At 46.1% G+C, this 17006-nt stretch overlaps 1 pseudogene; it reads left to right on the plus strand.

Annotated features, from left to right (window-relative positions):
* The first annotated feature begins 7621 nt into the window (after window positions 1–7621).
* On the plus strand, window positions 7622–9539 carry LOC123059609 (dnaJ homolog subfamily B member 1-like; annotated as a pseudogene).
* The last annotated feature ends 7467 nt before the right edge of the window (window positions 9540–17006 follow it).

A 17006-nucleotide genomic window follows, 5' to 3' on the forward strand; every position in this document is an offset into this window, starting at 1 on the left:
TGATCTTATTATGCCCAAACACATTGGACCCCCAACCTTTGAAGAATTTCTTGCACCTCTTCAGTTTAATGTTTAGGACATCAATGGGGTTAATAGTATACACTGGCCTAGCCCAAATATCAGCCACTAAGGGAAGAAACTCTGGATTATTAATCCAAGCATTATCAAATTTGAAGCACCTATTCCCTGGTGCTCTAGATGAGGCAACCCCACCATCCAATAGTAGGGGATTGTGGTCAGATAATTCCTTAACTAGCTTGCTCACCGAAGCGAGGGGAAATAAGTCTTCCCACTCCGGAGACATCAGCACTCTATCCAATTTTTCAAGGGTTGGGTTTTCCTGCTTATTGGACCACGTATAGCACCCCCCAGCCATGTGAATTTCTCTTAAACCAAGCAGGTGGATAACAGAGTTAAAAACATCTGAAAAATGAGATAGGGGTGTTTTTTTGTTTTTCTCACCACTGTGGCGAATAATATTAGTGCCACAGAAGATAAAAGGCAAGTTCTACAGGACGGCGGTTCGACCCGCAATGTTGTATGGTGCGGAGTGTTGGTCGACTAAAAGGCGACATGTTCAACAGTTAGGTGTGGTGGAGATGCGTATGTTGAGATGGATGTGTGGCCACACGAGGAAGGATCGAGTCCGAAATGATGATATACGAGATAGAGTTGGGGTAGCACCAATTGAGGAGAAGCTTGTCCAACATCGTTTGAGATGGTTTGGGCATATTCAGTGCAGGCCTCCAGAAGCTCCAGTGCATAGCGAACGGCTAAAGCGTGCGGAGAATGTCAAGAGAGGGCGGGGTCGACCGATTTTGACATGGGAGGAGCCCGTTAAGAGAGACCTGAAGGATTGGAGTATCGACAAAGAGCTAGCTATGGACAGGGGTGCGTGGAAGCTTGCTATCCATGTGCCAGAGCCATGAGTTGGTTGCGAGATCTTATGGGTTTCACCTCTAGCCTACCCCAACTTGTTTGGGACTAAAGGCTTTGTTGTTGTTGTTGTTGTTGTGGCGAATAATATTGAAGTCCCCCCCCACCAAATATGGTCTTTTGATATTATGACACAATGAGGATAATTCTGCGATGAATTCAGGTTTATGCTCATCATGAGCAGCACCATATACTATTAGAAGAGACCAACTACATTTCTTGTTTTTATCAAACAAGTCCATTTGCAGGATGTATTGTCCCTGTTTAGATCCGAGAACATCAAATTTATCTTTATTGATGCCACACAGAATACCTCCCGACTTCCCCCTCGAGGGAACCCATTCCCAATGAAATTTCTAATATGGGTCTATCTTCCTAAAAAAGGAGTATTTATAAGATCCCTTCATAGTCTCTTGTAACCCAATAAAATCTACCTCATTGGCACATATTATGTCCGTGAGGCAAGTAGACATGCCTTTCTTACTTGCCCCCCTACAATTCCAAAAGATGCCTTTCATTTATATCGCTCAGGCTTATTTTTCACTCTGGGGGGTCTGCCAGGATCCATGGCAGCCGTACCCTCTTCTTTTTTCTTTTGACTTCTTGTCATAGGCCTAGCAAATCTTATTGGGGATATAACCACCCCTAATTTGCTAGTGAGTTGTTTCCACTTGAAGTCTACAGTGAAAAAATTCCCACGGATAGAGGGATCTCCTTTCCTCCATGATGATTTCCTTTCCTACCTAATCTTCGTGCATGCAATTACATGCCAGCCATCAGATCCGGATATAAATGGCGTATGGATTTGGCTGTTATGCCCGGAAAAACTGCTGTCGTGAGAAGAAAAAGAAATCCCATGCATGCACGGGAGATAATCAAGCAGACTGTGGGATTGTGCGCAGAGAAGGAAACAAGTAGCTGGCCACTGGGCATGTATAATGGTTGATAAAATAGTTTTATCTTAAATCTTGCATGTAATTTAGATATGTCAAAAAAATATGTCTACAGTGGGTCATCTATTGGCCTTATCTTCAATAACTAGCTATTCCTAAAATATGGTGAGACATATTGTGCTAAGAGATCATCTCTTGTCTTCACTTAAATAAGAGAAGGGCATGTACAATGGTGCTATCTTAACAGTGCCATGTAGGATAAATGATGAGGTGGAGGAGAGGGAACTCATAAGAAAAGGCTTGTCTTATCTTATTTAAGAGAGGACAATAGATGATCTATTAGAACAATATGTCTCACCACGTTTTTAGGAATGACTAGTTATTGAAGATAAGGCTAAGAGACGACCTATCGTAGGCAAAATGTTTTGTCATCTCTAAATTACATGCAAGACTTAAGATAAAACTACCTTATCAACCATTGTACATGCCCGAAGACAACCCTTTTCTTATGATTTCTCTCTCCTCCACCTCATCATTTATTCTACGTGGTATTGCTAAGATAGAACCATTGTACATATCCTAAGACCATGCAGGAAGTGCCACATAATTAGCGTTAGATTAGTGTGATCTGGGCCCCCCAGATTTTCAGGGGCCCTGTGCGGTCGCCCACCTTGGCCACCCTTGTCGACGGCCCTGTGCGCGACACTTGCCTCCTTCGGCATGATGACCTTAAATTTCTCTGTGACCTTGGCCGATGCCCCTTCTAGCTTATCCTCCTCCTTTACTTCCTCTCTGGTTGGTAATCACCTTCTTGGCTGAAGCAAGCCCATCTCGTGTGGCAAAGTTGGATCGTCACCTTCATCTTCATTGAGCATGGTGGTCTTGACGAACTTGGCAATAGACGCGAGTTACTTGCTTTTCCCATTCAACTTTAACCAACAATGCATATATGTGAAGTGCTTCTACTCCATATTGTCATATAGTGTGCAAACCCGTACATGCTTGCAAAGGAAGACAATGGATGATCAACAAGTTGCAACAAGCCAATAAGCCATAAATCGACCAAATGATGAACACATAGAGCAACAAGCCACAAAACTTATAAGCTCTTGGATTGGCGCTTCACATGCCCGCTGGGGTTTCACTTGATTGTAGAAACAACAAAAACCTGTTGACGCCTTCTTGAATGTTGTATCACTGATGGGTGAGCTACTTCACATTGCGTTGATGGATCACTTCCTTGCGGTAGGTATTGTAATGCTTTTGCTCGTGAACCCCCCCCCCCCCCCCCCCCCCCCCCCACACACACACACACAAACACGCACACATTGCCAAAACGCTGCTCTGTTCATGTTTGGGTCACCTCCCGACAACGACTACTCGTCCGGATCCATGTCAGGCTGCTGGCTGTCCGACTGTTGGGTGCATGTCTGCTGGGTGCACGTCTACTAGGAGTCCAAATGTGGATGTTCCTTTGCCTAGGAGCCATCCACTTGTCTGTTTTCATAGATGCCTCCATTGTGGATAATGTTCATCATCGCCTCATCATCCTCCATTTTCGTGCTTGGATGAGGCATTGCGGTGAACAATGGCCGGGCACCGACTTTGCGGCTACCAGACCAGATGAATGTTCCACAATGAACATCCATGACCGAATAAGCCCGGATGAGTCCGACTCGGCGACATAGTCAGTATTGAGGTCGACGATGAACAAGACTCGATGTCCTAAGGATGCTGAGTGCTGCATAAATTGTTGCGTGTCAGTCGGACCAAGGTGATGGGAGGCGTAGTAGTAGGGTGGCTTCAACTGGGACGACCATGCTGTCGATTGCCCAGGCTGCACCAGAGTGGTGGCGCGCCGGATGAGTTCCGTCATGGATGGGTGCCGATGCACCTCCCGCTTTCTCATCGCCTTGTTGTGTCGGGCGTTTCTTTCCGCGGACATGACCTTGCGAACGACCACCACACTCTGGTTATCTGGCTCTGTCGGGATAACGATCATGTCCTTGGGTCCTCCTGCGGCGCCTCGAACGTGAAGGTAGAACGCGCATGAATAGTCCGGGGCGGTGACAATCGGGGCGGAGGCAGTGGGAAAGGGCAGACTTTGGCGTCGAAACAATGATGAAAATGTCCAAATGCGCAGGCTCCAGTTGTGGTTTTTGGGTGGGCCGGGCGTGACAAAATCCGACCTGACAGAGGTCCGGACGCCCCCAAACCTCTTATATATTTGGTTCCGATTTATAAGATTTCAGACATCCGGACCGGTCCAAACAAATTTGATGACCCGTGCTGGATGACCAAAAAAAAATGTTCGGACAACCCGATTCAAACATTTAAGAATGATTAGGTGATTTGCGTTTGGAATTGCCCTGAGCTAATACACTCTGAATGTTTATTCGTTCGAAACATGGAAACAGAAAATTATTGGCCATGTGGATGGCTAATGATTTAAATATAAAATCAGCTGGTTTGCCCGAGTGGTTAAGGGGGAAGACTTCAGATCTTCTGCAGTCAAGCTGCGCGTGGATTCGAACCCCACAGCCAGCACTCTCAATCTTGTTTCTCTTTTTTTTACGTGTATGGATATTAAATTAAAGGAAGATTGTCTATACTAACACGTTATCATTTTTTTTCTCTATTATAATTAGAGATTGTCCTCATTAGTTGATGTTTCTTTCAAAATCCCAGCAATCTAACTAGTACCTTTGCCAGTGATCCCAACTAATTTATTTATCATGAGAAGCAAACAGACCACGTTATCATACAATTATGAACGGGGTAAGTCTCACTTCATCATGCAACCATGTAAGAGAAAACACCCACCACCACATGCAACCGTGCATGAGTTTTTTTTTTTCATTCTATGTTATCCCCTTATATTTAAACAATATTTTATAGTTATACACAATCAAAATTTTCAGGGGACGGAGCAGCGGGACAACATGCGTGAAAATAGGCTTCCCCACGGGAAGTGGCGAAGAATTCGCGCCACAGTAGCGTTTTTGGAGGTGGGTGCCGCGTGCCATATATGTTCCTTATTTCTCTCAGGGATAGGAATTTTTCTGTGTGTTCTCTACGGGCCCGATAGGAAAAATATTAGCCCACAGAAAAATTTCAGTTTCTGGTAGTGAAATATAATAAGTCATATGTAAATTGAATTTTGTTTCATGTGTTATTAATCTAAATATTTATAATTCACACAATCAAATCTTATTGAAATACTATCGCAACCGAATCCCCAAGTACCTGTGTATTTATTTTCAGATATTTTAAATAATTAATATTTTGACTTTCAGTTTTTTTAAAATTCTGGTCCCAGGAGGCAAAAATCTTTTCTCACAAGCATGCGTGTTTTTAGCAGTCGTACATACTTTTTTCTCTGATTGAAACAATACTCAGGGAGACATAAGAAGGTCATAGCTAGAGACATTTATCAAGCCAAATATGCACCCGAGTGAATCACCGCCGGGATCAAGGGTCGAAGAGAAGGATTTTATGGGAAACCCAACTCCTCGTGTCCGAATCAAACTCGTCGCCGATGACTGGACCAAGCTCTAAATACCAATTGTCGGGTTCTAACTACATTAAAACTTAGAGATTTTGGAGGCCAATGGCAATAAAATTATGAAAAATTAGATACATCTAAGGGTCAGCCAGAAATGGCGGCTAAGCTTTCCTCAATACAGGCAGAATGAGCTTAAAGGCTCTAGATCTGTAGATTTATAGCTTTACTTTTTTATTATGAATTAAATGTATTTTTTCCCATCGAGCTCTAGACCCGGGATCCTTAGTCACTAGGCAAGAACTTTTTTGAAGTCCCTTAACGCAGGACCTCTTCTAAACGCTATAGCATGCTTTTAAAACCATGATTATAATCTAATTATACAATCTAGCTTCTTTCAATCATCAACATACATAGGTAGTCTTTCTAGTATACAGAGCATATTATATTTCACTGGTAATCAACCAGTTTCCTTGAGCATGCAAAGGCTCAAAAAAGGCCCGAGTACACCTATGGTTTAGGGCCAGTTCTTTTCGGCGATTCTCCCAGAATCACCCCCCCCCCCTCCTCAGCTTCTCCCAGAATCGCCACTTCATATTTTTTTTACAATTCTATCTAGTTAAGGTCTAATTAGCTAGGATTGTAAAAAACATATGGAGTGATGATTCTAGAAGAAGTTGAGGAGAGGGGTGATTCTGATAGAATCACCCAAAAGAACGGGCCCTTATTATGGGACTGCTACAGGGAGAGAGAATATTCCCTTACCTAGTCCCCCTCCCCCTCCTCCCAATTTCAAGGCAGGGTTCACCCCTAACCAATCAGCCTCTAAATCTTTCTCCCCGTAGTATCTGTAAAAATCCGCCCTTACATATAGCATTACTCATAATTCCATGCCAAACAAGTAAGCATTTTCATACATAGACACATGTATAATTCCATAAGGACATATTTTGAGGGCATGCAAATTAATAACAACCTCTCGCTACCCCCTCTCCTCTCACGACCGTGTCGCCCCCGCGGCGACCTCCTCCTCTTCCACCCCCCCCCTCTCCCCTTCCTCCCCGCCGCCGTCGCCGGCGCCCGTGGCCGGCCAGGCCCCGGGGACGCCAGTGGCGGCGGCCCGACCTTCCCCTCCCGGTGGCTCTCCGGCGCGGGGCGGAGCTGCACCGGGAGGTGCTCCTAGGCGGTGGCGATCTGGCTAGCGGCGTTCCCCGACGTGGCATGGGCGGGCGGCTGGGCGAAGGCGCCGTCGTTGGCGGCGGGGTGGTGTAATGGCGTGGCCTGGCAGCGGCGCTCGGCCCAGATCTGGGCCCTTCGGTCCCCATATGGGCCTGGGCGGGCCGGCGGCGGGGTGGGTCTACGGTGTGGCTCCCGGGAGGCGGGGGAGAACGGCTGGGTGCTGGCGGCGCCGACACCAGCCTGCTGCAGCGTGGCGGGCAGGGCTTAGCGGGCCCGTTTCGGGCCTGGTCGGGCCAGGGGTGGCTTGGTATGCCCTGCTGCCGTGTCCAGACGGCTACTACGACAATGCTGGAGGCGCGGGCCTCTTGCACGACGGCGGTGGAGGTGGTTCCCTCCCGCTCGGCCTTGGTGCTGCTGCTCCCATCGCTTGGCTCTTCTCTCCGGTCTTCTTGGCCTCATGTTGGTGCTTGCAGTGAGACGGCGTGGGTGGCGGCGCAACCGTGATGGCACATGGTGTTGGGCGGTGGTTTGGCTGGTCGGCTCCGGTTGGGCGGTCAGGTTTGGAGTGCGGGAGAAATCCTTGCCGGTTCGTCCGGCTCCGATGCGGCAACCCCGACGGGTGCCACTATTCCTTCTTGAAGGGTGTCGGTAGTAGTCATCCCCCACCTCCCTCCGCGTACTGGGGGAAACCCTAGGACTTGTCTGGGCAGCAACGTCGTTAGCATCGCATCCCTTCTTGGAGGTGCTGCGTAGTCCGCAGTAGATCGGAGCTTCGGGTTGTGGTGGTTTGTTTCCGAAGGGCGCAGCGGTCATCGCGGGTCTTCCGCACTTTGTCGAGTTGCCGCTGTTGGCATTTGTTTCTTCTTCTTTTTCTTTTGGGCTTGATGTACTGCTCATCCCAACATTGCGATGTGTACAATGGTAGTTTGTTTTGGAATACAAAGCGGGGGAAACCCATTTTCGGTAATATTAAAAAAAACCTGGGCCGATCGTTGAACTCATCAACACATTGACATGAACATCCTTTTTTTCCCGTACGTCTCTGCCATATCCCTCTTCCCCAAGTTTTCATCTATATTCCTGTTCCCTTTTCTTTTCGTGATCCCCTCGATCTAGGGTTATGACAAGCACGTGAAGGACTAGCACGCATGATGTTTTCTAGTAAGAGCTTTTCTTCTCCTATTCTTTGACACCCTCCAAATAGAGCAGGGAGAAACATATGGACGGAAATGCTCCCGATTCGCATTCTCCTCTAGCCACCAAAAGATCTCTAATTGTAAGCAATTAAACAACACCACCTTCTCCAATTCAATCTTGTTTGGTTGTGTTTTTCATCAGAGCAATCAAATGTGAGCCTCCTCTTCCTTGATTGATCTCTCGTGCGAGCATTTTTTGTTAGAATGTTTGGTTGAGTTCTCTGGTCAGATCGATCAAATGTTGTGTACCTTGAAGCTCCGGAGCCTCGTTTTCCTTTGGCGATCTTTCATGATAGCACTGGTCTCGTTCATCTCCCATTTCATCTGGTAATCCGTGCAACCAAACAACTGTCAATCGCCATACACCCAAAATCCCCAATAAATAAATACATACATACACAAGAATTATCTTTGTTATCGATCGGGGACCCGGAGAACTACTCGTTCTTGTCATGCATCTTCATTACGGTTCACGATGGGATCGGTGGACTACTACGAGATCCTGAATGTCGACCGGAGCGCGACCGACGACGACCTCCGCAGGGCCTACCGGCAGTTGGCCATGCGGTGGCACCCGGACAAGAATCCCACCGGCGACAAGGACTCCGAGGCCAAGTTCAAGGACATCACCCAAGCCTACAACGTACGCTTTTATCCATGCATTCTCAACGATGAATGGAATCTGCGTATAATGCTTGATCATTTTGCTTTGCGTGATCAGGTTCTCAGCGACGCCAGTAAGAGGGCAGTGTACGACCAGCATGGGGAGGAGGGGCTCAAGGGCCCGCCACAGCAGCCCGCCGACGACATCTTCGCCGAGTTCTTCGGAAGCACGCCCTTCACGTACTGCAATAACGTGCGCGGCAGACAGCGGACGGCGTGGGACGGCGGCGGCGTGGGCCGGCCTCACGGCGCCGGAGATCAGGGCGTCGGGGCGCCACCCCCGCCGGTGGAGACCAAACTGGCGTGCACGCTGGAGGAGCTCTACACGGGCGTCACCAAAAATATGAAGATCTCCAGGAATGTCGTCGACTCCAGCGGGTAAATACACAAGATGTTCTGTTTGGATGCTGATCAAATTAGTTTTGTCTAATTTTTTGGATTTCGCTCAAATGAAACATCAGATTTTTTACCAATGCAAATCGAACGTTTTTGTGCAAATTACCTTGTGGGAGGGTGGCAAATTCTTCAAGGACACATGGCAATTTCGGGCAAACAAGGATTTTCTGTGAAAAAATGCAGCGTTCGCTTGAAGAAATTGCCACTTGACAACATAAATTGTCATAAAAACAGTCGATTTGACATGCTTAAAAATCTGACGTCATATTTTTAATGTTACCAAAATATTATGGTACGTGTCTCATAGGAGGACGAAGACGGAGTCCGAGGTTCTATCGATCGAGGTGAAGCCGGGGTGGAAGAAGGGCACCAAGATCACGTTCCCTGGCAAGGGCAACCAACAGTGGAACCAGCTCCCCGCCGACCTGGTGTTTGCCATCGACGAAAGGCCACACCACATGTACCGCCGCGACGGGAAGGACCTGGTCACGGATGTCCGTCTCACCCTCGCGGAGGCCCTGGGCACGGTGATCGTGCTCCCCACCCTCGACGGCCGAGAACTGGCGGTGGACGTGGGCGGCGGCCAGGAGGAGGAAGCCCCCCATGGTTCGCCCCGGCTATGAGCTCGTGGTGCCGATGGAGGGCATGCCCATCGCCCGCGAGCCCGGCCGTCGGGGAAGCCTCAGAATTCAGTTTGATGTCATCTTCCCGGACCGGCTCAAGCGCGATGCGCGCCTGCAGATCAAGCGAATCCTGGAGGCCGAAGCCGCTTGAAGCCTAGACGTCGGTCTGAGAGATATACATGTATGTTTTTTTTTTCTTATGAAAAGCTTTAATGGCAGATTATATTATGTTTTTTTGAGACAGATTATATTATGTTTGTAAATAGAGCTACATCACCCGCAACAGTGGTGGATCTAGCACAATTTATTAGGGTGGGCCAATTGTGAGTTTCGCTGGGCTTTTTTCTACTTATTTATTTTCTTGATAGCTATATGGGCTTGGCCAAAATCTTAGGGTGGGGCCCAGCCCGGTCTCACCATGGGCCCCACCCTACACCCTATTGCATCTGCCCTGACCCGAGAGCAACTAATTAACGAGCGCTCCTTCGGGAGCCTCGCAACGATCAGCGCCACTTGGCACGCTCTCAGCCATTTGCCACGTGTCGCGCTCTGGGCACTTCCTTCGGATTTTGTTTTTTTATTTTTCCACACGCGTTTTCAGTTTTTTTAACGGTTTTTTTCGACGTTTTGGTTTTCCACCGGTCTTCCTTAGCTTTTCGATCGATTTTTTTTTTCAAAAAACAAAAAAAAATTGCACAAAAAAACACGTTTTTTTTTTTTCACGAGAGGCACGGTTTTGCTTTAACGAGAGTTACGCCCGTGCCTCTCGGAAACAAAAAAATGCGTTTTTCTGTTTTTTTTCGTTTCGTGAGAGTCACGGTTTTGCTTCCGCGAGAGGCACGGTTGTGCTTTCGCGAGAGTCACGGCCGTGCCTCTCGGAAACGAAAAAAATGCGTTTTTTCGCCAGAGTCACGGTTTTGCTTCCACGAGAGGCACGGTTGTGCTTTCGCGAGAGTCACGACAGTGCCTCCTCAGAAATGGAAAAAAATGTGTTTTCTTTTCTTTTTTTTCCGTCAGCGAGAGTCACGGTTTTGCTCCCGCGAGAGGCACGGTTGCGATTTTATGAGAGACACGGGCATGCCTGTTTCGGAAAGGGAAAAAACCCGTGCTCCCGGTTCGGTTTTCTCGTCCGGTTTTTTTCATGAAAAAAAGTTCGTCAAAACCTATCAATATGAGATCTAGTTTTGAAGATCTCAGCGCGAGGAATCCAATTGTGATAGCGGTTCGAGATTTGGACGTACGGTTTAAGAGATAAAACATTTTAAATAAACAGATCTTCGAAAAAATAGAAAACTCCCAAGTTGCGACAAGTGACGCATATGCAGCGTGCCACTTGTCGCAACCTGAGGAGGTTGGAGTGATCTTCGCAACAAGTACTCCTCAACTAGTAATTTCGTCCTGACCCGCAATTACATGAACAAGAAAACATGATGGATCCATACTCCAGGTAGTCTTGGGCATCCACCCTGACCCGCAATTAAATGGACTTGCTAGAACATGAATATCTCTAACAATGAATAACGATCATCTGATCAAAACTGTGACATAAAAAGAGCACTCTTTGTAAATTTCCACAGCCGGTCCAATGGAGTTACAATCATGTCCCATGATCTCAACGACCTCCGTGCAACCAATTTTGTGCAAGGGAGATGCACGGGATCTGAAGCGGCGGTGCTAGCGCTTGCATCGGGCTGCAAGCGGGCGGAAGGCTCTCGTGTTCTGTGTCTTAGCCTGGCACTTCACGAAGAGCCCGCTCCTTCTCTCTCCTTTCTTTTTTTTCTCTCCAGCTCAGATTTTTACTGATGTGGACTCCGTTGCAGCCTGCTAAATAGGACTATTGTACTTGCTCTTAAGGAGAGAACGAGTCCCAGCAATCGCAGCATCATCGATAAATGGAAAGCTGCTACTTTCCGTTGTGACAAAACGACTACGATCATCTATGATAATTGCGCACGTTCCTCCGGCACCAGCCATCATAGAAGGACTAGATCGGGATCGCGCCTTGGCGCGAGGGTACCAGTCCCGACGTTTTGATCAAGCTCGTAATGCAAGTTAGTAGGAATCGATGCTTTGGTGGTGTGGCATGTTTTGATCAAGCCCGTAATGCCAAGTTAGTAGGAATCAATGCTTTAGTGGCGCGGCTTGCCATGCGTTGCCCGCCAAACAACAGGCAACCAAATATGAATAATCATTTGAGCCGCGAAATCCAAACAATATAATGTGCATTGTTCGGCGCGAAATGCAATTCATCAAATATTTGACCTCGTAAATTGTTCAAATAAAGTAAGCAAGCTCGGCACAAAGGAATAAACCAAAAGCAACATAGTTGAATAGATTAAGATTACAACAGTCATTTATATAAAGTAATACATAAGGGGCGTCACATACGGCCGAGCCTAGCATGACATGGTTCTAATTTCTCTATCGTTTTAGCCAAGTGGTACTGAATTAGTGTATCACAATTTGTTTCAAAAATTACCCAGAGTGATGCATGCATGACAGTTCATCATAGAGAAGAGTTCTTCATGTATCAACCGATCTAATTTTATATTCCAAGTGCGTGCAAGGATCAACTATACACAACATAATCAAGTGTCAGGCATAGGGGAATTAGCATCATATTGAATCTAACAATTAACATTTACTATATCTTACAATAACCACATAACAACAATTTTGGACAGGCACAGTCTGCCGGATAGTACCTGTTTAGAGTACTCATCTGCATTACCGACAACAGATAATGTACAGCATAAAAAGAAGCATTCATAGAGGTTCAAAACACCTTCATAGAGGCATTCTACCCCAGTGCAATACAACGGTAGGGTCCGTAAGCAAACCATACGAGCCCTGATCTTCGCGCCCCAGCTCATCAGTCACGTAAGTTGAGGAACTCGTGGTCGAGGCAACAACACCATTGTGGTTGAGAACATCGCCGAGTGAGTAATAACCAGGGAAATCATCACCTCAGAGCAGTTAGACTCTGCATCATAAGGGTAGATACCTATGTAGTGCACTACGTCAGTTGCCATCAGAGACATGTGATCGAGGTTTTCAGCTTCATTGCTGACATTTTAGAGAGCCCAGTTGGCATCAACTTGGACAGGAGTAATGCTCAGAGATAGACCATTAGCCACATATTGCAGACTCAAAACATGTCATCTGCACAAGTACCCAAGCCCTTGCTTAACCATCCTGACCTGGAAATCATGTTTCCAATCTTCTTTTCATGCAAAGGCACATCAACATGCATGTAGTTGTAATAGTAATTCAGAGAGGAAGCAGTGCATGCTTTAATCACAATGGCAGTGGCATAAAAGTGTACTGCTTACACAGACCAGTTCTAGTATGGGCAAAGAATATATATTCAATATGGACTACGTATGAACTGAAATGAGTGAACAAAACATAATGGACAACAAAATTGAGGGCCAATAAGGCCTAAACAAAGTATATTTAGCTAATCATGCATGTATGCACACGGATATAAATACATTAATATTACGCTTCAGCCAACGTAAGTTGTACATTCATAAACAATTTAGCTCAAATCAATCTGACATAAGGCATAACTGGTATAAAAAAATGCTGAGAATCCGAGATTAAATAGGTAGATGGTCAAAAGTTGCATGGAACATAAATCAAAATAATGCGGCAAAGTTAAATGTCCAGCTGAGATCTTTGGATAAATAACCTTTCGGTTCATTAATTCCAGATTTTTTTTTAGTGTTTAGATAGTAATGGTGTTCTCTAAAATGGGGAAAATATTTTCTAGGTACTACAGAAAAGGAAATTTCTAAAGCACCTAATGGTTTATACTTGGGTTTTAGCTTTCTGCCCCTTCGAGTCCTTCAAATGTCTATACAGTGCATTATTAACTAACATACTATGCTCAATATCACAGGTAAACATTTCAATGAAAAAAAAGATCTGCTACAGGCATATTAATTATCATGGCATTGGCATATCTCAAGACACATGATTTCAGCCAAGTGGCTTTCAGGCCACTTCCATTCGGCAAGGGGGGATGGACCTGTAGGTCATCGGCAATCAGTACTTCCCAAAGGCATGCACACAACAGCAGCAATATCACCACACATCCGGCCAGGGCACCGCTCGTTCTCATCACGAGCTTTTCTTTTCCACACATGCAAAAAATGTTCTTATAAATGATGACTAACCTGCATACTAAAGAACACTGCCGTTGAATTAATCTACAAATTACTTTTTGAGCTAGAAATGGCATGTAGTTAATGGGACTATCCATTTTGGTTGATCCTGATTAGTAGATTCCAACTTGTTATGATGATCCAATACTGCAGCGACATCCTAAGCTGAGTTTTTATAGAACACATATAAAGCAGCCTGGCAACTGACCTAAACAAAGGCACAAACTGACAGAAAACAAAGGAAGCCACAACAATCCAAAGGAAGAACCAAGAAAAGACCAGCACAAGTGGAAGAAACAGACACACATATAGTAGGAGATAAACAAATACATGCAAGGAAAATAACACAACAGAACATGCAGTATACCTACCTGCAAGATGGACAACCTAACCACCAGATAATAGTAATGACTGCCCTTGGCGTATACAAAACTAGCAAAGAAAACTACATGAAGTAATCAGCACAATTCACGCCTTTTGAGTGGCCATCTAATGTGAAGTTAGGATCAGGAGAACCAATACTCCATATCTGAAGTTCACGTTCAATATTAGGATATCAAGCAGGGTACAGACCAAGATACAAAACATGACTTAGTTTAACCAGCATCTTTTTGAGGAACAATTACCAATGCATACATACAAAATATTTTCTTTTCCTAAACCAGTCCAAATTCATCTCCTTGTGAAACCAATTGATCATGTTCTTTATAGCATTCAACGGCACAAGCTCCCTTCAGGATTAAAAAAATGATATCATACTAATCCACTGTCTCCCCAATACTACAACCACTACAAATTATTAATGAGGAAATTAGAAAAGGCAGGGATGGGGATCTGCTATACCTGGGGCGTGCAGAGGCAGCAGAGGCGGAGCTCCTTGTGTGTGTGCCGAATCTCCTCGTCCAAGGCCGACGGCAGCGAGCTCGCCAATCAAACCCTGAGTTAGGGCCACGGGAGGTGGAGGCGAGGCATGCCAGCCGGGATTTTTAAAAGGGAACATGGAGCAGCATGAGCATGAGGCATAGAAAAAATGGGGTCACCTTAAGATAAAGAATCAATGGCCCTCTCTCAGTTCAAGTCAGAAGGAAAGAACCACTATTATTGATTAGAGTTATTCTTAATTAGGCAAAGCACTACAACACGGGATCCTAAACTACAGTTGAGGCATGCAAAACTATAAGTGTCTGTTCTTTTCATATATAAACAACCTTTAGTATCTCAACCAGAACCAAAGCAAAAAAAATCATGGTTAAGTAACCAGCAAAGGAAGAATGAACCTTTTGGAATTTTAAAGTAGCAAGACATGAAAAGTTCTTTTTTGCCTTCAATATCACACACAGTAGGGGAGGTAGCTGCAGTTTTATTGCACAGTGGGCTCAGATTCGCCTTTCGTCGACCATATAACCTACCCCCATCATCTCTTATCACCAGATCAATCTATTTATACAGTAGAGTTGTCCTGGTTATCACTCAACAAGAATGACCATCCAAGGACAGCAACAAGTATCACATGATCAAAAAGGATTCTAGAGACAAGGGGGAGGATCCAACTTGATACCCACAGGTTAATCATCATCGCCCTAGCACGAACGCCACTGATCAATTTAGCAAATCCAGGAGCATAGCTATAGGAACAGGGCACCCAAATGTAAACCAGGGCACCACAAGAGCTCCTACGATAGCAACTGAACATGAACAGCAGCCTGCAAACCCCTAGAATAGCATGGATCCACAACTACAAAGCTCAAGTAGGAACCGATGCAAGAGTAGGGCATAGAACAACAACCAGATGAGCACCACATGAACACAGCCACGACCCCCACCCCATAGCCACACGGGCCAACAACAGCCCACCACGCACGAGGCCTGGACGCGCAAAGTCGAAAAAGCCCTTGGCGGGGGGCAGTATTCCCGTGCGATGGCACGGGATATTTCCGCCGGCGCGCGCGGCACGGGACGTATACAGGCGCACCCGCACACCCGCTCGCTGACGATCGGGGCCCACCAGACGGGACCCCACAGATCAGCGAGCTGCGGCCAGGCAGACGGGGCGGGGTCGTGCGGGATTCGAGCATGCTATAGGGGTGCGGGTTTCGATTCGACGGATGAGGTCGCTCCAGGGGTTGATCCGACGGCCGGAAATCAATCAAGAAACTCGATCGGACGGCCAAGAATCGCAAATCGCTGAGGAGCCAGGGGTTCCGAGCGGTCTCGTTTTTCTGGATGGAAGTGGGCTCAGATTCGGCTTTCCTCGATCATATAACCTACCCCCGTCATCTCTAATCGCTAGATCAATCTGTTCATACAGTGGAGCTACCCTGGTTATCACTCAACAAGAATGACCATCCAAGGACAGAACAACAAGTATCACATGATCAAAAAGGATTCTAGAGACAAGAGGGAGGATCCAACTTGATACCCACAGGTACCTCGATTGCTCAAAGGCACACTTATTTCAGCCGTTAATCATCATCGCCCTAGCACGCACGCCACTTATCAGTTTAGCAAATCCAGAAGCATGGCTATACGACCAGGGCATCCACATGTAAACCAGATCATCACAGGAGCTCCTATGATAGCAACTCAACAAGTACAGCAGCCTGCAAACCCTAGAATAGCATGCATCCACAACTACAGAGCTCAAGTAGGGACCAATGCATGAGTAGGGCATAGAGCATCAACCAGACGAGCACCACATCAATATAGCCATGGCCATGTCCAATACAGTAGCCGAAGCAGATGAGCAGGAGGAAGATGGAGCTCACCGTGGGAGGTTGTAGCCGAGGCAGTACTCAGTGGGCACCGGGGTTGCGCCTGAACGCCCGTCTTGCCAATGCCCACCCGCCCACACTCGGTCCTCTTGCCAGGGACACTGCATAGCAGGAAACACATAAACTTGATCACACAAATCTTAATCAAGTTTCTTCCAGATCATCCGAAGTACAACCATAGATATATGAACCATGGTCCAGACCAGATCAATGAGAAGCTTGACATTGCTCTGAGATTATTAGTATTAACTATACACATCAGAGTGACAAAAGGCTAGGATATACAGCAAAGCAAGATAACATCCTTCAAACTGGTAGCTAAGAAAAAATTACTGACATCAGTCATCAACTCCTAATTACTGTTGCAAAATATCCAAAACCAGCTACTTGCTCAAATGTTGCAACCATTCGCTACCATACACGTTGCTGCCACTCAACCGTTGGGAACTTTTGATAAGAGTATTTTTTACACCATTTGTAACATTTTGATTCAAGAGGCATATTTTTTAAAATTCTGGGATACACCCTATACAGTAAGCAAGAACAGTAGACAAATGAAACAAAAAGGCTGGATTTGCCCATTAGTACCAACCTTTATCATGTTTCATTAGAATAACAGGGCAGGATTGACTGAAGAAATCTTTCGCTTGAGTTTCTTGTCCTTGGTCGTTTCCAGAA

The sequence above is a fragment of the Triticum aestivum genome, chromosome 3A (genome assembly GCF_018294505.1).
Source record: "Triticum aestivum cultivar Chinese Spring chromosome 3A, IWGSC CS RefSeq v2.1, whole genome shotgun sequence".
Classification (NCBI taxonomy): domain Eukaryota; kingdom Viridiplantae; phylum Streptophyta; class Magnoliopsida; order Poales; family Poaceae; genus Triticum; species Triticum aestivum.